The sequence below is a fragment of the Lissotriton vulgaris genome, chromosome 4_1 (assembly GCF_964263255.1).
Source record: "Lissotriton vulgaris chromosome 4_1, aLisVul1.2, whole genome shotgun sequence".
NCBI classification, from domain to species: Eukaryota; Metazoa; Chordata; class Amphibia; order Caudata; family Salamandridae; genus Lissotriton; species Lissotriton vulgaris.
Genome location: NC_141691.1, coordinates 2,064,534,711 through 2,064,561,858, shown reverse-complemented (window position 1 = coordinate 2,064,561,858; position 27,148 = coordinate 2,064,534,711).

Below are 27,148 nucleotides of genomic sequence, written 5' to 3'. Positions count from 1 at the left end.
ACATTTTCATCATGAATCTGGGTGTATCTTCATCAAATAAAAAATGTATTAAATATTCAATTGTAGGGAAAGCGTGTGTCATGTTTTTACAGTTGAAGGAGCCAAGTTCCACAATCTAGATTTACTCTGGACCCTAGGCCAAGGTCTCTTTTTGTCTGCATGAAAGAGTGGAGGGGAGGAAAATCGTTAGCCTATCAATTATTGCAGTTCCAAAAAGCTATGGCTCCGAAGAATCACAGACTCCCAATCCAAGGTTTAATTAGTTTATTACAAAGCCAAGAACAATTGGACATACAAAAACACCTCAAGATGACAGTGAGGTAATATATTGGAACTAATACAAAGCCAGACGGGTGAAATTAAGACGGTGCAGAATGCACAGAATAACCAGTTCCAGAATCAAGATACTGAAGATGACGACTCAAATGTCAAGAGTCCCCTTCATTGGAGGTTAGTAGTTAAAAAGCATTAGTCTGTCCCTACACTACCACTAACGTGACATCCCTAATTAGCATTTCCCAGGCAAGTTCTGTAAAGGTGTCAGCACGTGAAGGCTTCCTAAGAAGTACACTCACGTTGAATGGGTCAAGTAGCATGAAGCTATGGAGCTCGTTCTAAGATGCTCTCATGCTTAATGGAAGACAGAAGTCCCCGGACTCTGTCCCTAACTTCAATATAGGAACCTGCGAGAAAATGTCCCACAATGCTTTGCAGTATCACCCCATCCAAGCAAGCCACCTCCTTGTAAGTAACTTTCCACACGGCAGCGATGCTCCCAAGCCTTAGCTCGATGAACTTGATTCCCATGCTCTCTCCGATGAGAAAGAACACTATGCCACAGCATCAGCATCGCCGTTCAGTGTATCCTCCCCTTCCTAAGCCTAACTCCTAAAACAAAGACATTATTCTAGCTAACAAAGATGAATTTCTCCAATTGAAACACAAACGTGAGAAAGAAGAAATTCCACATGCACATGAAATTCATAGGCAAATCTAATACAGGAGCCTTCAGGGAAAAATAGAATTCGGGCCTACAGAGATCGGGCAACATAAGAAATGACACATAATTCCATAATGCGCATGTATAAATGAACATTATTACTAAGCACTTTCCATTAGAAAATTACATGAGTACATTAATTGTGAAGATTTTCATTAACCACACACATGAACCTACACATTAAGGTTTTCATCTACCTACATGTAATTGCAATGTTGATTTCATCATGTTTACACTGAAATATTCCCAACACTTCACTTTCCATGTTATTACAGTGCATGTTCTACTCACCCCACGTTAGCACAATAAAGGACTAAATGCAGGCGCGAACCAGAGGCGCAACTAGAGCCAAATTTCGGGGGGGCTAAGAAAAAATTTCGGGGGGGGCTGAACCTTTAATCAGTAGGCAGAGTGGGGCTGCAGGGGCTCTTAGAAGGGGTGCAAGGCCTAATTAACATTCAAATGGTCTTTTAAAGACCTGTTAAACTCTGTGTGTGCCCGGGATCTGTCTCATCCCGGGCTGCCACACACGACGTGGGGGGGGGCTAAAGCCCGGTGAGTTCAATGGGTGTTGCGCGCCTGGCGCGAACTCTCCATGATTATAATGCTCCCCTACAAATGAAAGAGCAAATCTGCGCTCTACCACCGTTGCTTCCAAATCTGTTTTTTCACTTTTTAATCTGTTGCAAAACCACCTCTGTAATAGGAATGAAGTCAAATCTATCTGCTGTATTCAGTACTACGCATCAGCAAGGACTGTAACATTCGCCTCTTTGTAGCAGCGCGCACAGCTTCTGTAACCGAACCATGGAAGTAAAATGACGCCGTCACCACCAGCAACTAAAAGAGTTTTAAACCCTTTCATACTCTGTGATAGATTGCAGAGTTAGAAGATGTAGGTCTTACTGTGCACTATACTTTGGTTCTAGTTGTAGTGAATGAATAAGGGGAAAAAAAGAGCAGTGGTGGGGGTTCAGAAACAATGAAAGGTTGGAGAGGAAAAAAAAAGGATAAAGCTGAGTAAAAAAAGGGAAGTGCCTGCCGGGAGAGGAAGCGAGATACAGCGCTCTCATGTATTAATTCCCATGGCTGAGCACGCATCCATTCCAGGTTTTTACTCTGCAATCTGGGATTTGTAGTTTGCTTTAGCCCACTATAAAAACAGGACTACAAGTGCCAGAAAACATAGCAAAAAGGCTGGATTTGCCGGAGTGGCTCACACATGGACATGGGAAACTTGTCATCTCTGGAGACAGTAGAAGAGACTCGAGCGAGCATGGGTTAGACTACAGAAAAAGAGATGGAAATGGAGAGAAGAATATATGATGGTACAGTTCACTAACAACTGGTAATGGCCTGCTCATCTGCCATTGCAGGTTGCAATGAAATACAATGTCAAAGTGGTGGACATAGGAAGGCAGTGATCATTGCACAGCGTGTTCTACCCAGTGCTTAATTTGAGGTGATGGTTTCTGGTGCTCAGCACCGGCACTTAATCATCAACATTCATTTTGCGTGGGCACAGAGAGATTAAGTGGTTCACCCAGAATCACACAATGTTGAGCCGACGCCGAGGCTCGAAGCTGGTTCCCCAGCTTTGAGGTGGGCAGCTCTGGCCATTGCGCCACATCCCCTCCCCACTTGTATGATTTGTTGGGTTTTTGTTAGGCAGCGCTAACATGAGACAGGAGGCTGGTTGTAGTTGCCTCCTGATGAGAACCCCAGCACTTCTTTTTTACAAATTAACCACTGCTTCAACTTATACAGGATGCCTGATTTCAACCTCTGCAGCCTGCCTTACTACAATCTATGCAGGATGCCTGACTTCAACCTATGAATGATGCCTGACATCAACCTATGCAAGATGCCTGGCTTCAACCTCTGCAGCATGCCTGACTTCAACCTATGCAGGATGCCTGACTTCAGCCTATGCAGGATGCCTGACTTCAGCCTAAGCAAGGTGCCTGGGACATGTTTTTTTAACTGATTCAATATCTGGAAAACGGCTTTGGAGCAAGCCCTAAGATTCTATTCTAAAATTTGTATCTAGACTACTTAGTTAATTAAGGCTACTACTTAGGTTTTTTTTATTGGCATGACCAGCATTTTAATGCAAATAAATAATCAAAAAGAACTAGCTATACTGATGCTGCTCATGTAGTGTGTGTCAGAAAAACATATTAGTTTTTATGTAGTCCCTCACCCACCAACCTAGTTGGTGACATGCTTCATTATCGGGCCCCACCTGAGGAACCGAGTGTGTCTCAAATGTGCTGCGATGACTGTTTACAGCGGAGCGGTTTATGTTTAGTGAGTGTGCAGTGATGGTGTTCAGAGTGAGGTTAAAAACTGTCCTAAGGGTCCCCGTATCCCGAAGGTAATTTATTCGTGGGCCCTTGGCAGTGTTAAAAGTAAGGCTTGTGGATGTGGTTGGATGGACTTATGGTCTCCCACATCCTGTGAAAAAGAAAGAGATGCCATACGGTAATTACAAGATAACCCTAATTTAGCCATCAAACCTGCAGACAAAGGGGGCGGCATAGTGAACCAAACAAACAAGACTACACCACGGAATGCCACAGATTATTTAGCAACAAACGTAATTACAAACGTTTGAAAGAAGACCCAACCAACAAACTACAAATTACCATTGCCACCATGGTTGAAGCAAAAATTCATAAAGAGACCAGACCACCACCCGGACGCCCCATCGTTTCTGGCATCAACTCTCTCTTAGAACCGTTATCTAGGTACTGTCACTTCTTCTTCAATCCTATGGTCCAAAAGGCCTCAACCTACATAAAGGAAACTAAACATCTACTGTCCTTGATAAAAGACATGGACTACGACCCGACTACTCAATTACTCGTAGGACTGGACAGAGAAAGTCTATATACGAGCCTTCCCCAAGATGCCACCCTGAAAGTTCTTGATGACATGCTCACCAAGAACCAGTGGGAACACTCTACCCGAGGGAATTTATTCTACAATGTACCACGCCTGCCCTTAAAGAGAATTACTTTGAGTTCAAAGGGAACTTCCACCTCCAAACCAATGGCACCTCTATGGGCAGTGTTTTTGCCCCTAGTGTGGCGGGACTGTACGTGTATCACTTTGTATCACTTTGAGCAGTCACACATCCTACTATCAACCAACCCTCACACCAGCAATATAGGCTTCTGGCATAGATACATCGACTACATTTTGATGATATGGACTGGCACAGAGGACAGCCTGACCATCTTTCTCAACTGTTTGAATGAACGCGACCCATTCCTACATTTCACCAGCACCGCCAGCCCAAACAAAATAGCATTTCTAGACCTCATGATAGAAGCAGAGGCAGGCACCTTCAAAATCTCGACATACTACAAATAAACAGCCAGAAACTCTCTGCTCCAATTTGAGAGCTCCCACACGCGTCCCCTCAAGGAGAACCTCCCATTTGGGCAATTTTTAAGAATCAGACATAACTGTAGCCCTACAACAGACTATCAAAACCAATCCGCGGACCTGGCCTTGAAGCTACAAGCACTGGGTTACCTTGAGAAAATCATTAAAACCACCAAAAAATGGGCACGCAATCAAAATAGAGAGGCACTGCTAGAAGAAAATGTAAGATCCAACACGCACACACCCCTGACTTGTGTCACGACGTACAACAGCATTTCCACTCAGGTGGCAAAAATAAGACGCAAAAACTGGAGGATTGTCAACACAGGCAATAGAAACTGGTCACAACCACTCTTTGCCTACAAAAAATCAAGCAGCTTGAAAGACAGATTGGTACACTCCCGAAAATCAGTCCCAAACCCATGACCAATACCATTCACAACGCCTGGAGCCTACCGAACATGGTCGGCCACCACCCATGTGGTGACTGTAGTGTCTGCCATCTGACAGAGCCCAGTAAGACACTGAACCTAGAACCTGACAGAACATGGCAGCAACTCAGACATACGAACTGCAACTCCACCAACGGAATATACCTAATTGAATGCCCCTGTAAACTCAAGTACGTGGGAATAATAACCCGGAAAATAAGAACAAGGATTGTGGAACACCGGAGCACTATCCTCTGTAAGAAAACGAATAGTAGACTCATGGACCACTATCTGGAAGCGGGACACACACCCTACGATATATTGTGGACGGTAATCAAACAGATACCCAACCACAACAGTAACAATGACAAAATCCTATTGACTAAGGAATAACGTTGGATTTATCGTCTATCAACCGAAATCCACTGATTAAATGATGGCATACCCTGGAACAGCCTCAGCCGCTATGGTTCTAACGTTTTCCTTAATCTTTTTGCACACTACCTTTTGTTCCCCATCAGAGTGTTAATCTTACTCGGACCCCCTTCAGGGACTCATAAAGTTGGCTTTCTAGAATCTGAAAGTAGGCAGAAAACATACAGTTGTCATAGGTACCACCTTGGTCACAATCGTTTTTAATCCGCCCTAAGAAATAGCACAAATATCGAATAAATATACAACCGGCAATGTAAACACCATGCCGACCCGAACCACACAAACACTGCTGTTTTTTTCCCGCTCTTCACCAAGTCACAGCTTATGAATTCACTGTACATATGCCTTAGTCATACGTGTGTGCTACACATTGGAACACATATACATCATATGCAGCTCCTTTTTAAATCACTTTTTACACATAGGTCCTGAAGAAAGCCAGAATTAACACGAGGTATAGCTGAAACTAGTTGACCACACGGGATGTGGGAGACCATAAGTGCCTCCAACAACATCCACTAACTTTACTTTTAACACTGCCAAGGGCCCACGAATAAATTACCCTCGGGATACGGGGACCCTTAGGACAGTTTTTAACCTCACTCTGAACACCATCACTGCACACTCACTAAACACATACCTCTCCGCTGTAAACAGTTCTCGCAGCACACCTGAGGCACACTTGGTGCCTCGGGTGGGGCCGATCATGAAGCATGCCACAAGCCCCTTCATAAAAACTAATATGCTTTTCTGACACACACTACATGAGCAGCATCAGTACAGCTAGTTCTTTTTGATTATTTATCTATCCCTAGGGGAAAGTGAACTAGCTACTCTCGTTCCTTGCTCTCCCTCTTGATATTAATCAGCATTTTAATGTCCCAGCCTGTATAAATGTAGAGTATTTATATAGCGCACTTCTACCCGGAGGCCTTGTAGTGCTGTATTCATACCGCTGCGGAACCCATCCTGGCTTTCCTGTGAAATGTCCACTCCTGGGCACCCCCAAAGTGAAGCCAGGCATCCACAGCGCTGCTGGGGCCGTTGTGGAGATTAAGCAAGCTATTGCCCAGAGTCACAGAGTGGTACCATGATTAGACTTGGCACCAAGGCGAGAATTATCAGGTCCGGGGAAATTGAGTCCAAGAGCTGCAGAGGCAGGAATTGAACCCTGGTCCCGGGCCAGACCTCTGCATCAGGGTCTGCCGCTCTAACCATTGAGCCACGCTTCTCCACAGATATATAATATAAAAATTAGTGAAATCGCCATAAGGCATTTCTCCCTCTTATCAGTAAATATTTTAAATATTACTTATATGAACAAAGATTTTAAAATGTTTACCATGGCTGCCTTAACAATCCCTTACTTATAATAAAAGTAAATAAAAAAAGCAGAAAAGCCATTTTGAAAATGAATACAGGCGATTTATGTACAACTCTATTTAATTACCATGTCCTGGGACTTTGCAGAATTTTAAAACGGGAATATATTGCAGATATTTTTCCTCTGGGAAAGGTGGCGAAACCACTAGTAAGACAGAACTAAAACAATTGCTCCTCCAGAGCGCAGTTTCAATTCTAGCAAGGGGTCGAAAGAAATACCAAGCGGTGTCCATCTCATCTGCCTAAGGATGGGGGTTCAGATGAATTTGTTCAGCAGCAGGTGTGAACTTCTTATAACGTGTGAGCGGCTATTTGTCAAATGTTGGGTCTTAGCACGAGAAGGCAATATTTTCACACAAAGAACCATCACTGTAGGAGGATATCCCATGACTTTCTCACTTTTCTCGTTGCTGACACCGACCGCTGTGACTGCTTTAAGGCAGCTGGTCAGTCTTGTGGATACAGGGTCAAGTTTGGCAGAAAAATATGCTACTGGTGTTCAGGAATCACCATTGATGTTGGTAAGCAATGAGCGAGCACAGCGCTCGTTCTCGCTGCTAAATAACATACGTTCTTTACTGTAATCTCTTATTCCCAGAGCTGGGCCTCGACAGAGATGTTCTCTCAATGCTAGGAAAGCATTCATGTTATCGTTTTTGCCATGGTATCAGATCAGGCAAATCCTTCTGTGTTAACCTCTGCGGAGGTCTGGCCACTAGACAAAAGTAGGGAATCCACTGACGACAGTAGCCCACCATTCTCAGAAACAGCCTTACTGCTCTTTTCATAGTGGGAGGCTTCATTTTCAAAATGGCAGAGATTCTCTCTTGCTACACCTTCTGTTAGTACTGGGGGTCTCTAGTTGGCAATGGTGTACACCTTTGACCAAATAGTGACACTTGCTTCTAAGTCAGAGAAAGGGGATTACACTACTGGATAACCCCATCTCACCCCCTTGGTAGCTTGGCACGAGCAGACAGGCTTAGCTCAAAGGCAGTGTGTTAAGCATTTGTGAATATACACAGTAGTACAGTGAAAACACTGCAGATGGACACAACACAGGTTTTATAAATATAAGTATTCTTTATATAGACATAGCACAATACCACAAATGACAAAAATCCACAATACTGTACTTAAAATAGACTTAAGGATGGTAGAAGTCACTTAGTTCAAAGTGATGATAAATTCGACACACTTCTCACAAAAGTACCTGGATGCGTAACGCAAAACAAACAAAAGGCTCGCAGAGTGGGAGATGTGTCAGTTCTGTGCTTCTGGGGAGATGATGCTCCACGCCTCAATGCTTGCACAGAGTAGGGGGTGTGTCTGGATCCTTACTGGAGCGGAGGTGATGCGTAGATTCTCGTTCTGCGGCCAAGTTGAGATGCAACAAGATGGTGCCTCAATGCGATGCGACAATCTTTTGCGATGCGATAAGAAGGCGCCCTTGATGCGACAACGTGAAGACGATGCATAGCTCTGGAACTGTGACAGGCACTGCAACACGCTTCTCCGGTGATGCAACTGTGACCGCGCGGTGGCGACACGCTTCTCCGGTGATGCCTCGGGTAACAGCTTTGATGAAGGCAAGCTTCTCTGGTTATGTAGCGGCAACCTCTGCAGCAGCGACACACTTCTCCGGCGATGCGACGGCAACAGCTGCGACTGCGACACGCTTCTTCTTGATGCGTCGCGCTCCCAGCGATACGCAGGCTTCTGCAGATAGAATTCCCAGCAGAGAAATTCAGAGGGGAACTGGTGGTGAAGTATTTTGTCCCTGAGACTTCAGCAGGAGGCAAGCACTTGGAGGAATATTCTGCAAGATGATGAAAGTCCTTTAAAATTTCCTTCTCCTTTCCTTGGCAATAAAGAAACCACTGCAGGCCAACCGAGCAAACAGCACACTGGCAGAGGGGCAGTCCAAACTCCTGTAGCTTCCTTGGTTCTCCTTGGCAAAAGGTTTGTCTTGTTGTTCCTGAAGGGATCTAAAGTCTACATATTTATGCTGCAAAATCCTTGTCCTCTGAAGGCAGAGGGGTCTTTTCCTAGTCCAAACCAGTTCTGGTCAGGCTTAGAGCACTTTGTTGACAGGACTCCTTCTTTCCTTTCACAGTGTAGGCAGGGACATCAGACACACCACAGGAGGTGAAGCCAGCATTGTGGAGCAAAGGCACAGCCCTATTCAGGTCCCAGGTGCAACTCCTCCCACCCATCTGCATGGACATCTCTCTATTTAGCCTTGTGCTGACTCACTCTGTCTCCTGGAATCTCCCGGCCCCTGTCACTCAAACTCCAGGCACAGAATACACAACCTAGCAGAGGCAGGCTTAGATAGTTAGGCAAGAAAATACCTACTTTCTAAAAGTGGTATTTTTAAACACAGGATGTTAAAACCAACTTTCCTAAAAGATGTATTTTTATCATTCTGAGTTCAGGCATACTAAACTAGAATTTCTACCTAGCTCCATGAGTCAGATAGGATTATAAGATGTTATAATCAAACTGCCCATTCTGGGCTATGGGGAACAGATAGCCTTGCAATATTGAAAAACGAAAATGCCTGTAATTCACTATTAGGACATGCCACACACATCAGGGCATGTCCTACATTATACTTACAATGCACCCTGCCCTTGGGCCTACCTTAGGGGTGTCTGATATGAAGAAAAGGGAAGGTTTAGGGACTGGCAAGTGGGTGCACTTGCCAAGTCAACATGGAGGTACTAGACTGCACACAGGCTCTACAATGGCAGGCCTGAGACACACTTTACAAGCTGCTTCTGTGGGTAGCACAACCAGTGTGGCAAGCCCATCAGCAGCATTTGATTTACACGCCCTGGGCACACATGGTGCACTGTACTAGGGTTTGACAAGTAAATCAAATAACCCAATCATGGAGTCACTAATCAATACATCAATTTAACATAGGGAACACTGTGGCACTGAATAGCAGTGGCACAGGGCCCAAAACATCTAAGTAGCAAAACAGATCAAAAGCAGAGGAGGCAATCAGTACAACAAGGAAGAGAGACTCACGCCAATGATACCAGGTCTAACACCTTCCTTGCCCCCTTCTCAATGTTATGTTCCAGATATAAGACCTCTTTCTGACAGTGCTGCATTTTACTTGGGGACACCTTATGTCAGTTCTCAACCAAGTGATTTAACAAGACGATGGTGTCTTGTTTGCACACTTCTTGTGACACTGACACTATCAGCAAGTCGTCAATATACTGCACAGGGAATGAGTTTCTTGGCAATTTCAAAGACTCCAGATTCTTTGATGGAGCTGACTTACCTTTTGACCCCGGTATCTTCCTTTTTCTTCATCTTGTCCTCTTTCCTAGCCCACGTGTCTCATTAACCCCCCAAGATTACTCAATTTATGTATACAAGTGACCCATTCCTTAACATATATCTTCATTACAAAAGTCCTCATGCTTGTAATTGCTTCATCATCTAACTGAGCTTGACACCTCTTCTGTAAAGTCCAGCTTCTTAAATTGTGCACATTATATTTCCATAACAAGTCTGCAAATGTGTCATGTGCTAATACTGCACATCGAGTAACATGTTTTCTCAGGAATATAAGATCATTCTCCTAATACTGCTCTATGTGTGTGAGATCTAGGTTTCTCCTCATGAGTTCCTCCAACTCTACCCTTGGTCTGGAAATGTCCAAGGGTCTTAAATGTCACCAAACTACTGGTTCAGCTTTGGCCTAGTCCATTTCCACACTCTCTGGCTTCTTCCAAAACCATCTGGCTGTCGCTCCAAGATCCAAAAATCCAGCTGCACCTTGAGCAATTGGGCTGGTATACACTAAGGTTCCATCTGAGACTGATACAGGCTTTGGGGATTTTAATTTCCATCTATAAAACCCTCAAGACAAGGACTCAGCTCACCTTTTTGATCTAATGGCCAGTATGGGGCTAGGGTCTACTCATGCAGCCGGCCATCTTCTCAATGGTATTTTTTCAGAAAACCCCATCTCCAAGCACAGCTTTGCATTCCGCTCGGTTGGTCAGACCACTTAGCGGTCATGTTTGTGCTTACCTGGCTGTTGAAAGATTCAATCTCAATAGGCCTCGCGTTAGTAGAAATCCCGTCTTTGACACAAGCTTAGTGCAGACCTGATAAACACGTCTCTAGCCTAGCCCAGACCATGCCTGTAGTGTCTAATTATTTTGACTCAGCGGCCAGTAACTACCGTCTCTGGCTCGGCTTCAATCTCAACCAATTGGTCTCTATTAAAGCATTCCACAGTCACAGAGTAAGTCCTTCTGAAGCCTGGTTTATGGAACAGCTGAGGATTCAAAAACAGCAGTGCTGTAGACAGGAAAGAAGGTGAAGAACGAACCCTGATACTAAGGAAAGAGACTTTTACAAACATAGTATTCAACTTTACAAAAAAATGATTTATAAAGAAAGTTTCCGTTACGTTACGGCTAAAATTGAATCCTCAAAGAATTCTCATAAGGAACACTACTGTCAAGAAACTCTCAAAACTACCTGAGACTAAAAAGAATTTGGTCAAAGCAGTGTACAACATATTCTCGGTCAACATTGAGCCTTCTCTTTCTGCAGCTGACAACACCTTGACAGGTAATTCTGTGACAGAGGAATCATCGAACATTTCTCCTGTTGGAAATATACGTCTGGACGGTAGGGTTGATATCTAGCCCAACAATAGGACGGCTTCTCCATCCGTGGCAAACCTCCTTACTTTATCCAAGTTTTCACCACTATCCCTGGCACAAACTCAGGATTTACTAAGGAAAATAAAGTTGGTTTCCCCCACAGACTCCTGCCCACCCAAGATCATGCACGCAGTACCGGAAATTACAGCCATGCATCTTATGGACATCTTTAATAGAATGTTCACTACTGGATACTTCCCAAAAGAAATAAAAAAAAGCTTACATTCTTTCTCTCTTAAATAAAACAAACTTGGACATTGCCAAGCCCAACTACTACCGGCCAATCTCACCTCTTCCTTTCACAACCAAAATTGTTGAGAAAACCATTCATTTGGAACAAACATACTTTATTAATGACAACCATCTCCTAGATCTGACTTGATTTGACTTCAGAAGTCAATATAGCGCAGAATTGGCCCTGATCACAGCATCAGAGAAACTAAGACAGACCCTTGATGACTGTGGAAATGTGGCGTTACTGGACCTCACAGCAGTATTTGACACGGTTAATCATGCTGTACTCATTGACCGTCTTTTTTCCTTAGGTGTCAGGTTCAGGGCCTTGTCTCTGCTAAAATATTTTCTTATTGGCAGAGATCAATTCATTTCCATAGACAATTTCATTTCTCCTTATTTTTCAATACCATGTGGGGTTCCACAAGTCTTATCTTTGAGTCCAACACTTTTGGCTTGGACTTCTCATTGATCTCATACGCTGATGACACGCAAATAGTGGTGTCAGTAGCCATTAACCGAGAAACCACTGCAGCCAGATTCCACAATTGTGTGTCTCAAATCGAGAGGTGGATGAATGACAGCTGAGGAGTTTCTATTTGTCAGAAATACTTCCGTCTGGTCTTTGTCATGGTGGCCTCACAAACTTGGCACAGCCCCAAACCCGGCACATGAAGGTGAACAATGTGGGTGTTCTTTTTGATAGCAAGCAGTCATTGAAGGCCACATCAATTCCATCATGTCCTCTTCCTCCGTTACGATGAAGCATTCAAAAGGAATTGCAGAAATTGGTGGCCACTGGCCTCATCATCTAAAAAACGGACTTGTGCAATGCGCTAGTCACTATTATGCAGAAAAGATTCCTAAACAAATTACAAAGGGCCCGATGTAGGTGGCAAATTCCGGTCGGAAACGGCCGAAATCGGCCGTTTCCGACCGGTATTTGGCACTTTGAGATGTAGGGGGCCAGTGTTTACCTATTCGGTATATTTACCGATTCGGTAAATTTACAGAATCTGTAAAATACCGAATCGGTATTTTTACCGATTCGGTATCTTCCAGATGTAGGTGGGACTCTTCTGAGTCCCACAGGCCTTTCAGATTCGGTATTTTAACACCCAATCCAATTGGGTGTTAAAATACCGAATCCAGGTGTGCATGCACATGTGTGCATGCACACCTATGCCATGTGACAGACAGACATGCCCTTAGGGCATGTCTGTGTGCCACATGGCACACAAGCCAGTATTGGGGGTGCTAGAGGGTGTCAAAGTGACACCCCCTGCACCTTTGCTGGAATCGGTATTTACCGATTCGGTAATGCCCATTGATTCCTATGGGCTTCAAGGCCCATAGGAATCAATGGGGGATACCGAATCGGTATTTACAGAATCGGTAAATACCGAATCTTACAGATTCGGTATTTACCGAATCTGAAATACCTACATCTCCCCCCCTCTAATTTACCACTTCATAAATACCGAATCGGTATGATTCGGTATTTATGAGGTGGTAAATATAGATTTACCTACATCGGGCCCAAGATGTGCAAAATGTGACAGCTCGCCTGCTTTTAGGTATCTCAAAACTTAAGTTGGCAGCACAGGCTTTTGTCCACTTTCACTGGCTCACAGTAGAGAAGCGCATCGATTTGAAAGCTCTCTGCATTTCCTTTAAAGCATTGCAAGGATCCAGACCTGAATTCCTCAGACAGGCTTTCAGCGTTATTCTCCTACTAGACTGCTGCACCCATCTTCTGCCTCCAAACTAGTCATCCCAACATTCAAAACATCCAAATGGGGTGGTAGGTGCTCTGTTACCAACACTTCCAAACTGTGGAATTCTTTGCCACTGGATTTGAAGCTAAAGGCTGCCTTACTGGCCTTTAGGAAAGTCTTTAAGACTTGGCTTTTTAATCTCCAGGTTTTCTGCCAGTTCTCTTTGTCCATACACCAAGGGCAGGTCTTTCTCTGAACGTTAGCACCTAGACACCTGTGGGTATGGAACAGCTCTACAAATGTTACTTTCATTTCATCCTTCAGCTACTTGTGAATTATGTGACGCGGGGCAATAACGGCAGCAGGCATTCCAGCAGCTGCTCCTGGACCTACGGGTATGAGAGCAATGGCTACTGGGGCAGTTACAGTATCATTGGTTCTGGAGCAGGCATGACTAGGGCAGTAGTAAGGGGTACAGTCACAGTGGTAGCCATTGGAGAGGGAAGAGTCACAATGCGGGTAATCGGAGGTGGTCCTTCTATCTGAGTTGCATCTTGGCCAACAGGAGCAGTAGCAACAGTACTATTACTAATGGCAACATTTCCCCAGCGGGTTGGGCAGCATTAGTGGGAGGTGGTCGGGAGGACTAGATTTCTCTGCTGCATTTGCAGTGTTCTCATCCTGTGCTTCTACTTAAGCTTTTCATTTTCAGGATACAATCGAGCTCCCTCAACTACTTCTCTCCTCCACACCTGCTGCTCCGCATCCCATCTAGAAGTCAGATAACTGAGAACGGATTTTTTAGCTCAATTATGTTTCTTCTACTTGTCCTTAGCATGAACAGTGCATTCAGAGTCTCGTATTGTGCTGGTCTAGGAGGGGCTTCATATCATAAAGTATTTATCTAAAATGCTCAGCTATTCACAGATTGAATGCACCATGTTGAGGAAACTGCAGTGGCCCTACTTTCTCAGTGATTTTGTTCCATTGGTTAAGCCACGTACATATGTGCAGTTCAACAATGATGGCTGTGTAATGACCTGGCATACTTTTCACTGGAGCTCCTCAAACTCACGGATGAGAACTCTGACATCAGCCCTCACCCAACATTTAAATGCTCTGAAACATTTCATTTTGTGGCGATTTCAACAATCAGGAAAAAACGGTCTCAATGAAAACAAGCAGCGATTTACACCAAATCACAATGTAGCATGTATCAGGACTAGTATCCAATCTCAGTGCGACACCCTCTACGCAGACCTCTCGCAGCGTAGCTCCTGATGATATAACAGCCAATACCAGCACAGCACTTACACCAACGGAACAGTACTAGCACAGCACCTGATGACGAGGATTACAGCACCTCACAGCTACCCTTGTCTGCTCCACTAAAAAAGTTTAAAGAAACCACTCATTCAAGAGGATACTGAGAAACTATGCTTTCCATCACTGATACGCACATGCAGGTGAAATCTCGACCAAAGGAAAATCACCTTAACTTATGCGGTTTCTCCTTTGCACAATAGGATCTACCAACGCCTATCACTATTAGTACACGCACACCAACCTTCTCCTATCTTATTTGAGAAGGCAATGGTACCTTATGGATCAACACCACAAACCTTAGCAGATAAATGAAACTGCAGTATACTTCTTATCCATCCTGGGACACAGATAAGCTATGGACATCGCATAACACACAATATCAACACAACACCGCACTCTTGACATAGACAATTGTCGTACGTCAACCCTACTTACACTCACTCCCAAGTCACAGAGTACACCTTCAGAATCGCTGAAACACCGCTGATCATCTAAATTAGCCCATGTACTTCAAGGGCATGGACTGGGCTTGGACAAGCTCTAGATCTTTTCTAAACTATTGTAGCTGAGGACATTTCAGTGATAAACTGTTAGACCTGACATCATTGGCACGGGTCTCGCTTCCTCTTTTCGCTTCCGATCTTTTAAGTTGGCAGGATTTAGATGCTCTGGGCGCAGTGCAATTTTTCCGTATAATTAATGACAGGTAAAAGAATAGCTCAATCAAATGAGAGGCAGAGTCCGTGGTATCTGAGTCATACGGGCTTTAATTGAAATGGCTCGAGCCATGAAAATCAGATCCATCAATACAAGGGTTCAGGAGGGAATATGCAATGATGGCAAAAGATGTCAACGATTTATTAACAGTACACAATATATATAGTAAAACTGTACAATGGTGATGGATACAGTAGGCGTGACAAGTGAAAAGATTAAGATAAGAACACATGTGCATAGCAAAAAGGCGTGTACAAGGGTGTGCACGGAGGCGTGTGCTGGAAACGTCACAGAAAGTGTCATGAGTGGGTGGGTGCGTAGAGGATTCGGCAGAGTCAGCAGAAACCTTCGACATGGGTGCACGCGCAATTAGTATGACGTGTGATTGACGTGGAACTAGGGAAAGCTGGGGCTTGACTTTAGCACTAGTAGAGGAGACAGAAGTCTGGCATGTCAGATCGACCTGTTCCTATAACATATCTGATATCTTGTGTTTTGGAGGATGTTTAATCTGAAGTAAAAGGTCTCTCGGGCAGAGGCTATTCTATGCTGAATGCATATGTGTCTAAGTGCAATGCGCGGGGCCATGGGCCTACCATGGTAACGGGAGCAATGAATTACATGAAGGAGACAGGAAGGCTTGGCCCTTTGCTCTGCAGCCGGGAATATGTTTACCTATATCACTAGACTGGAATGTGTTTTCGAGGAGGCTGAACTGATAACTTGAAGGTAAAATACTGTTTTGGCAGGCAGGCCAGGCTGGGCCAGGCACCGCTTCACTTGGCAGGAAGTAAGGCAGAGGTCAGGGATGCATCTCCATGCTGCAGCTTTCAGAGGCAGAGACAGAAGTGGTTCGAAGTCAAAAATCAGGGCCTAGCTCGGCAGAGCCAGGAAAAACGTAAAAGTGCACCATGTAAAGACGTTGGCATGGCATGTTTAGAGACTGAATTATTGATCCATTCATGTTGGATCTGGTAGAGGACATGTTAACGTTGGACGCAAATGCATTTGCGTCTTCATATTCGGCCATGGAGGGAAGTTACATGTACTTTAAGCACGTACATGGCGACGTTGGGGTACACGTTAGGGGGCATACTTGACCATAAAAATTTCAATTACCTCATTCCCTCCTTGTCCCCTACGTTCCCTTCAAGATATATCTATTTTCATGAGACCATCTATCTGTTCATATAACATCATCTGCTCATCTTTTCTCATACGGGAACTGGAACGTGAACTAGGATGTGGAACACAGGCTGTGGCACACAAGCCGCAAATCGCTGGTCCACATTGTAGGCATAGACAACAACTGAATACTATGAGCAGTATGATTCCTAGGAATGACAGTAGTTTCCATCCCCAGGCTGATATTACACTCCAGAGCCAACCGGACCAAGTCCAGGTGCCTGGATTCTGGTGTATCTGATGAGCTATTTCGTGAAGCCTGGTTATAGCCTTGTATACTGATGGTGCATTATTAGGAATAAACACACAGCAACTGGATCCGATGACTCTACAAGCTCCGCCCCTATCGGCCAGGATGACGTCAAGGACAAGGCGGTTCTGAAGAACAACAAGTCTCATAGCAGACTGCTCCTCTGTTAAGTTACCCAAGGCAGAAGTAGTCTCATTCACTACTGCTTCAAGGGTTCTGGTTAATTTGCGTATCAGTTTACTATTAGAGACAGTGCCTTAATAAGGAAAGAATCCTTTATTAAAATCTACATATTGTTCCCATGTAGTTTCAGTCTGATCAACAATTGGGAGATCTCTCTTTTGTCTAACGTGAGTGAGGCGGGAATTCCTGTGATAATCAGATGGGGCTAGAAAAACAGGTGGCAATAGGAAGGCAATAAAACAAGTACCATCCCAGTCTAGAGGTAAACGTACATAGGCTGTCTGACCACAAATGAAATAGGAATGTCGGGAAGCTTTGAAAGTAGACTTGCCTTTATCACTGAATTCGACCACAGTAGTACAGTCACTGTGTCCTAGATGTACTGAACCATTCTTTCTGACGCATAATACACCTTTTACTGGTAAAACTGATATAGATGGCAAGTCTGGACTAGTCTCGGACTGAACATTTAGAATCATGAGGTTAAGTGTAAAATTACCTAATCCATACACTTCATTTTCTAGATCGGTCCCTGTCATTTGTGGAAGACCTTCCTCGTCTGGGAAACATGCTTTGTTCATAACTGTGTTCAGGTTTCCCCATATCCAATTGCCTTGGGAAACCCTGGATTCAGTGTCTAAAGAGGATATTAAACTAAACCATGCACCACAGGAACCATTATGTGTAAACGGATAAGGAAAGAGGGGCAGAGCTCCCTTGTAGTTCTGATAGGGAGGGAGTCGGCCACATATCCAACAATTAGTAGCATTGTTGATCTGGTGAGAATGGTGTAACATACGGATGAATGTGTTGTTGCGCAGCGCCAGTCGATAAGACAGTTCATGTGGAGGCAGAGCACTAAACGTGTGCTCCGCCGTGTCATTAGAAAAAGAACGTGCAATAGGAAAGAATATATGTAACATCCAACTTATGCAGATTATCGTAAGACTCAGAAAAAACATAATAAGTAACGTTAGAATGCAACGGCTTCGGAGACTTTTACAATATTTTCGTTTCTTGATCTCCTGTCTATCTCTCTCTCTATTCGGGTCTATCTTATACATGTCAGGAACCTGTCTAACCGCTTCACCCAGGAGGGGACTTAAACAATTAAACTGTCTGACTTACTAGACCTCAATTTTAACCTGTACTCCTGATGCGGAGTTTTCTCTAACAGGGGGAGTTTAGTATCAGTGTCTGGAATGCGGCAGTCCTGGGAAACAGTCTTTGGCGGAAGGCCATAAAACTTCTTAACGTGGCTCGAATGTAGCCACCCTTTCCTTCCTTCGACTTTAACTGCAGTCCTTGTGGTCATCAAAACGATTTTTGGCTCCTTCCAGCGGGGCTCCAGAGGGCTTGATCTGTCAAAGTTGCGGACCACGACGATGTCACCGGGAACAAGTTCATGCGGTTTCACCTCGGTGTTGTCTGGGAAGGCTGCCGCGACCTGTGAACGACATGATAGTAGTGCAGACATCAAGGAAGCAAGGTAATCTGTCAGCATAGAACTGTCAACATCTGTAATTTTACGGGGCATAGGCGTCCCCCACATATTAGGAGGCCTACCAAAGACCACCTCATACGGGGATAGCCCTGTCCTAGAATGGGCTACCATTCGCATATAAAAGAGGGCAACTGGTAAAGCTACCAACCAATCTACACCTTTCTCTGCACATACTTTAGCAAGACAGGTTTTCAGAGTCTGATTGTGTCTCTCCACGAGACCAGCTGCCTCGGTATGTCGAACACAGTGGAATTTCCATTGATAGCCTAACAGGAGTGAAACCTGCTTCATGAGCTCGGACGAGAATGGCTGACCGTTATCTGAATATACGACACGGGGCAAACCGTACCGAGGGAAAAATTCACGAACCAACTGCTTGGCAGTGGTTACGGCAGTGTAATCAGGGACGGGATATCCTTCTGTCCATCTGGATAGGGCACATACAACTACAATGACATACTTGAATCCTCGGCATCTGTCCATCTGGATATAATCCATCTGGAGGACTTCAAAAGGATGGTCAGGAGGATGAAATCCACCTCGTTCCACGGGAATACCTTTTCCTGGATTGAACTGACAACAGATCATGCAGGTACGCACTTTCTGTTTTGCTGCTGCTCGTAAATGCTTGTTGAACCAGAGGTTCTGTAAACTGTCTAACATGGCTTTCTCTCCTAAGTGTGCTAGACTGTGTGCTGTGTTGATGATAACTTGAACCATAGAGTCGGGGAGAAACCATGTGGTTTTTCCCTTCGTCATCCATCCCTGTTCTGTCTGGACCCCTCCTTGTTCAGTCCATTTCTTGATTTCGTCTGGAGTAGCATGTGTCTGTATGTCGATTACATCTTGTGTGGGATCCCTAACTGTCATGCAATGTGTCAGTGAAGTTGCGTCAGTCTTTGTCACATCAGTCGTATGAGTATAAGTCTGAGCTGTATGTTTCGCTGTTCGATCTGCCAGATCGTTACCCTGGGAAATAGTGTCTGTAACTTTAGTATGTGCTTTGCACTTCATGATGGCTATGGCTGTAGGCAAATGTATTGCTTCTAACAGAGCTTGAATGAGGGGACCATGCTGGATCTTGGCTCCGTGAGAGGTCAAGAAACCTCTCTCTTGCCAGAGGACACCGAAATCGTGTACGACTCCAAATGCATAACGTGAATCTGTGTATATGTTTACTTTAAGGCTCTTGGCTCGTATACAAGCTTGGGTCAGAGCAATAAGCTCTGCTGCTTGAGCTGACAGGGTGTCAATGCGATGTGTTTCTATGACTTCAGTTTCAGTGGTCACTGCATATGCGGACTGTCAGTGATGCATGTTCACATTCTTGTTCACTTCGGGCGGTGATCAATAGATCATCGACGTACTGGAGCAGGGCAGTGTTAGGAGGCATGTGAATACTGTCAAGTTGTCGTTTCAATGCTTGGCTGTAGATGCTAGGGCTTTCTGTGAATCCTTGAGGGGCGCGTGCAAATTTGAAGCTACGGCCATTTAAACAGAATCCGAAAAGGTACTGGCTTTCCGGATCAATGGGGACACTAAAGAAGGCGTTCTTGAGATCGATTACAGTAAAGAACGTTGCTTCTGAATCAATAGCTGTCAATAATGACGAAATGTCTGGGACCACTAGATACTGTGGTACAATACATTTATTTAATTCTCGCAGATCGATCACCAACCGATAGACTGGAGGTGCATTCGGATCAGTGCGTTTAAGAATCGGAATGATAGGGGAATTACAAAAATTTGAGTCGGTTTCTACAACCACTCCTTGTGCAATGAGCTCTTCAATGATTTTCAGTAAAGCCACTACAGCATCAGGTGGTAACTTGTACTGTCGGATTCGGGGTAGTACAACTCCTGGCTTGAGTGTGACACGGTATGGTGTAATGTGCATGCAACCTACATCAGTTGGGCCTTGTGCCCACAAATGTGCAGGAACATTCTGTAACCTGGGATCAAAATCTCTCAACACATAATGGCCCTTAAAATCACGTAGAAACAACCTCACTCCTTCCGGAGAGCAACAAATTACAGCTCCTAGAGCTTTTAGCGTTTTAATACCAAGCAAGTTTTCTGGACATGATTTCGTAAGTAACAAATCTGTAGTACGGGATAATGGACCAACTGCAAGGGGAACTGGTTTCGATACTTCATTAACAATAGGCTTTCCTGAAAATCCAAGGGAAACATTCTGTGAGCCTCAGAGGGGTGCCCCTGGAACCTCATCATGACTAATGGTAGTTCTGCTTGCCCCTGTGTCAATCCAAAATTTTCTATCCTTTCCTAATACCTGACTATGTACATAAGGACCCTCTTGATCTACAGGAACCTCAATAAGAGGCAAGCCAACCTCCCTCTCTAGGCTGTTTCATGTATACTGCTGATAATCGGGGTAATCGGACTGTGCATACTGGTTCATCTGCTGTGTGACATGTTGCGTTGCGGCAATGGGCTGGGGCTGTGGTACCGCTACGGTATGTTGTGGAACCTGCATAGGCTGCACATTCTGCGGAATATGTTGTTGGACCTGATCCTGTCTAGGTGGACCCGGTCTTTCTTTCGTTTTACCTGTAGCTATATTGTGTTTCAGAACTGTACATTCATTTACATAGTGACCTGGCTGTTTACAATAGTTGCATGTCCCTTTAACAGGAGCTGTCGGATTATTGGACTGTGTCGTACCCCTTTTCTGACCATCAGCTGGAACTGACTGAGCAACTAGTACTTTCATTTTCGTGTCTTTCATACGTCTCTGTTCATGATCATGTTCCTCCCTGTTTCTGTTCTGGTGGTACTGTAACATTTGTAACATTTGGGAAGGCGTATTTGCTTGCCATGTACTCTCAACTTTTAATACACGGTTCTTAACCTGGGGTAAGGAATTCTCGACTAATTTGGTCACAAAAAGGTGTGGGTATGACTCGCTACTTGTTTTCAGGCCACTATTAATAATAAAACATTTCTCGAATCTGGAATAGAAATCACTAGTGTCTTCGTCTTGTTTCTGTTTACAGGCTGAGATTGCATCCCAATCTTCCTTTTTAGTTGTCAATAACCTTGGCAAAACCTGTACTAATAATCCTGGTAATGCTTTAGTTTTGTCCCCAAGACCTAAACCTGGGGTTCGTCCGTTTTCTTTGTTTTCTAATTCAGTCCAATTAATCTTTTGATCTCCCACCTCCCATTCTTTTTCTTTGAGTTTCTCGTAAATACCGGCCGGCAATAATACTTTTAACATTTTCATAATATCGGGATATGTGTAATCTCCCATTAGTAACATGTCTTTTAATTCACGGTGAAACCCTGCTGGATCTTTATCATGACAAGGCACAATTTTCTTCATTTCCAATAATTCCATTTTACTTATGGGTGTGTATACGAATACGCGTTGAAGCGCACCCCCTGGAGTTGTCTGGACGGGATGAACTTCTCGTAAAGGATTCTGTCTGTCTACGTGAAAAGGATGGCTTACTGGGGGTGGAACAGGAACAAAATGTGGAGTCAAAAATGCTCTGTATCTATGACGTTGTTCAAGAATCACATTAATCAAATCAGTACCTAGGCCTTTCCATCTATTCAGGAGTAATTCATCTAATATATTGTATAGGGGACCTGGATCAGAATGCTGACTCTCATATAGCATAATGATATGCTGGATCATGTACATACCAGCTAAACGTTGTTCAGTTGGAGTAAGACTCAAAAATGTTTGCGCTACTGAATCATCTTTATATACGCTGTCATTATCGGCCCACTGTACTGCGGACCGTGCTAGTTCTTGTTCACGCATTGTACTAAGTTCATTGTAACCTATTCTATCTTTCAGAATTTTATCAGTGGCTTCGAATAAATGTTCAAGAGAACATTTTTCTGGTATGGGAGTAAGAAAACGTCTTTTATTTTCTAGACGTATCGGTCTGTCGAAAGGCCTATCAAAAGAATACTGTTTAGGGAGTTTCACTCTACCAACGTATGCTATCGTCTCGGGGGGATCTGGCTCTTCTAACTCATCCCCTTCTTCCTCGTTTTCACTCTCTTTGTCGGCTCCCCTAGCTTCTTTGTCTCTCTCGTGCATCACTATTATGTCTTTGCGAATCTTTCGGTACATGGCATCTATGCAATTTTGTTTATCATGTTTACAATCTGCAATATTATTACTCCATTTCATTAATGTGTCCATCTCTTCTTTGACCGCACCTGGCTGATCTCGTTCCCTTATCAAACAATTTATCAAAAACCGTAAGATTATACTTTGTGTCTCAACTTTCTGGTATGCCATGGCCTCGCGAATACTTTCTGGTCCCTCACCTGTTCTAATGAAGTGATATATTCTATCTAGATGGTTAGTCATTTCTGGTAAAAGCATCAAATATCCTGTAGCACGTCGTAGTCGTAAAGAGGCTAACATCATGTCTCCTTCCTGACCGGGTACTGGATCATATCTACAATCTGTCAGATATTGTCTAAGGGTTTCGAGTGCAGCCGCTTTCGGCATACGTTGCATTGCGAATTCTCTAGCTGTCATTCGTTTATGTGGAGGCGGGGTGCGAAAGCCTGAAGCGGAAGCGTGGGCATGACCTGACTGGGCAATGGCTGCAGATGACGTAGCAGGTAAAGGAAACAATGGTAACGGATGTGCACTCTGTGTCACATCTGTCGCGAAAGGATTAAGAGGACCAGTAGTAGGTGGGACAGTAACAGAAGCTGAAGCAGTAGGTGACGTAATAGGTGCGGGAAGCATGACTTGGGAACGTGGAGGGGTCGTAGTTTGAACAGTAAGTTGAGCAGTCGGAGCAGACTGCTGTGCATTGTTAACGGGTGGTACGGGTACATTAGTATATGCTGGAGCTACGCCATCTAAATAGGAAGAAAGGAATATGTCTGCTGCGGTTTGTTTGTGACGAAGTTTAGTCGGAACCAATGGTGGTGGCAAGTTACGTGGTATTTCCGAGGTCGCCTTGGGCAGGCCCTCGGCTAGAACTGGATACAGTCCTGTAATAAGGGCATTTCTCTGTCTGTCTTGTTGTTCTATTCTGACTCGTTCTCCTTCTTCTAGTAATTCTTTTTCTCTAGCTTTTTCGGATTCTTCTCTACTTCTCTCTGCTTTTCTGATTTCTTTTTCATTTCGTCTATGCGCTTCTTTATGCCACAATTCTATGGCATCTTTCTGAGATTGTCTGGCTTTCTTTTTCCACAATGCTTCTTCTACTCTCATGATGCACTCGGCATCCCATGTCCCTGTAACGGGCCATCTATGTTTCTCTTCCAGATCCTTTGTGTAGTCCACCCATAAGTCTAAGTACAGTATGGCATCTAAGCCATGTTTATGGTACATAAAATGTCCTGGAGTGTCCCTAGGTGGGACGGGAACTGCTTCTTCAAGTATCCCTTTCCTAGTTCCTATCTGACGTAATTTCGAGAACAGAGGCATGATTACCTCTACCTGAATGCAAACACGATAAACACAGTAATAAAATGCAAACAATCATTCACACCACGACGTTAAACACATTGAAACATTTCAAACAGATACTGTCTAGTACATTCTAAAACAAAAATACTGGAAACCTCGAGAGATAATGCTAGAAGACCAGAATACTGAATCACTGAATTACTGGATTACTAGATGCACTGCTAAACAGTACAGATGCACTGCTAAAACAGTACAGACCGGATCTGTGTACCCAAACCCGTCTTGACCGGACACAAATTAATGCACCCGTCTAGATGCGTCCCCAGCAACGGTACTCACCGGGAAGCACGGAACGGAAGGCCTCGGAATCCTGACTGGACTGGACTGCTACGACGTCTGGTTACTGCTACGCACTACGCATGCGCCTCGACGCTTCGGACAGGTGGGCCTCTGGACACCTCGGACACTGCTCTCTCGGCTGGGCTCTGGTCGGGATCCTCCACACTCCTCACCGCCTCGTCTGAATGCTGACCCGCAGTCTCCGTCTCCTCCGTGGGCCTGAGGGAGATACAGGAAAACCTGCAGATGCGCATAGGAGTCCGTCACGGCTGTGGTAGGGGGCAAGGCCTGCGACGCATCGCCGGCGCGTGGGGTGGGGGAGGGGTCCCTATTCGGGCGCCAAATTATGTGGTAAATATAATTACCGTGCAATTTTTCCGTATAATTAATGACAGGTAAAAGAATAGCTCAATCAAATGAGAGGCAGAGTCCGTGGTACCTGAGTCATACAGGCTTTAATTGAAATGGCTCGAGCCATGGAAATCAGATCCATCAATACAAGGGTTCAGGAGGGAATATGCAATGATGGCAAAAGATGTCAACGATTTATTAACAGTACACAATATATATAGTAAAACTGTACAATGGTAATGGATACAGTAGGCGTGACAAGTGAAAAGATTAAGATAAGAACACATGTGCGTAGCAAAAAGGCGTGTACAAGAGTGTGCACGGAGGCGTGTGCTGGAAACGTCACAGAAAGTGTCATGAGTGGGTGGGTGCGTAGAGGATTCGGCAGAGTCAGCAGAAACCTTCGACATGGGTGCGCGCGCAATTAGTATGACGTGTGATTGACGTGGAACTAGGGAAAGCTGGGGCTTGACTTTAGCACTAGTAGAGGAGACAGAAGTCTGGCATGTCAGATCGACCTGTTCCTATAACATATCTGATATCTTGTGTTTTGGAGGATGTTTAATCTGAAGTAAAAGGTCTCTCGGGCAGAGGCTATTCTATACTGAATGCATATGTGTCTAAGTGCAATGCGCGGGGCCATGGGCCTACCATGGTAACGGGAGCAATGAATTACATGAAGGAGACAGGAAGGCTTGGCCCTTTGCTCTGCAGCCGGGAATATGTTTACCTATATCACTAGACTGGAATGTGTTTTCGAGGAGGCTGAACTGATAACTTGAAGGTAAAATACTGTTTTGGCAGGCAGGCCAGGCTGGGCCAGGCACCGCTTCACTTGGCAGGAAGTAAGGCAGAGGTCAGGGATGCATCTCCATGCTGCAGCTTTCAGAGGCAGAGACAGAAGTGGTTCGAAGTCAGAAATCAGGGCCTAGCTCGGCAGAGCCAGGAAAAACGTAAAAGTGCACCATGTAAAGACGTTGGCATGGCATGTTTAGAGACTGAATTATCGATCCATTCATGTTGGATCTGGTAGAGGACATGTTAACGTTGGACGCAAATGCATTTGCGTCTTCATATTCGGCCATGGAGGGAAGTTACATGTACTTTAAGCACGTACATGGAGACGTTGGGGTACACGTTAGGGGACATACTTGACCATAAAAATTTCAATTACCTCACACTGCTAATCAGTGCCACAACGCGATTGCTCCCTGTGTAAAGATGACTGTATGAATTGGGATAACCATAATTGGCTCGATTGGTTTACCTGTCAGTCCCTAGTATAAGAGCATTGTGTAGGTCCAGGGCTGGTAAACCAAATACTGCTGGTGGGCCTGCAGCGCTGATTCGCGCTACCCACCAAAGAAGCTTGCAAAGTATGTCTGTGTAGCAAGTTCTAATTGCGAGTTACCCTCAATATCACTATTTACTTTTGTGAGGCTATCTGTATTACATTCCATAATCCTACCTGCCCCAAGGATCCGGATTGGAAATTCGAATTTGATATGTTAAGGCTCAGGACTTTGAGATTAATCTTTTAGTAAGGATTATTTGCATATCCCATGTTCGAAAATGCCTCTTCTAGAAACAAAGCATTTTCTTGCCTAAACGTTCCTGTGGGCTTTGCTAGTATGTGTATGGGCCTTCCGGTTTTGAAGCAGCAGGGCCAGCTGGGTCAGACCGGGCTAGAGAGAGAGATCAGCATTCAGAGCATGGGGAGGAGTGACTCTTTGATCTGAGCAGGGCCGTACCTGGCAAGGTGAATGATGGCTCCACCTCCCACTGGGCGTCTGATAGCAGACCCCCTGATTCTCAAAGGGCAGGATGTTGCCTCATAAACCAAGTGCTCCCCGACCCCACCGAACTGGTTCTGACTGGATTCAGTGATTTGTGACTTTAGAGAACAAAGACTTTTTAGGTATAAAACGCTGCCCTGAAACCTTTTGCAAGTGTGTTCCTTCTGGATGTCAAGACGAAACTCTATCCAAGTGGACAGAGGAAAGGACTTTGAAACTTTCACCAAGCTTGCTGAAGAAACTACCAGAGGGCCTGAATTGAGAGTGCCTCCTGCTGAAGACTCAGGGACATTAGACTTCACCCCATCAGCCATCTGAATTCCTGTGCGAGGGATTCTACTTGCAGGTGAGGCCTCCGTCGGGTAATCCGGAGCCTCTAGTTCTACTGTAAGGAACATGGACTGGTAACTGTTGCACTTGGCCCTTCTGGCAGGTTCAGCCCTAAACTTTTTGCTTTTTTTTTTTTTTTTTAAATTTTTAAAACCTTTATTTTCAAATAGTGCACACAGCTATTCAGCCTTACATCCAGGAGGCTAGGCAGCAATTCAAGAAGCAGCAAATCAGAGTGCAAGAAGCAAGGTACCAGAACGAGTGAAGGTTATAATTTTTCATTTTTTATATTTTATAAGAAGAAGGAACAAGTACAGAAAGAGGCGCCAAAACTAGCGCTAAGAAAAAAGGCAATTAACCCATTATGCAGTGAGGCCTAATCGAGGAGTCAGCTAGGCACAATGATAACAATTATATTCAAAACAATATAGATACAAAGAACCGCAGGGGAAGG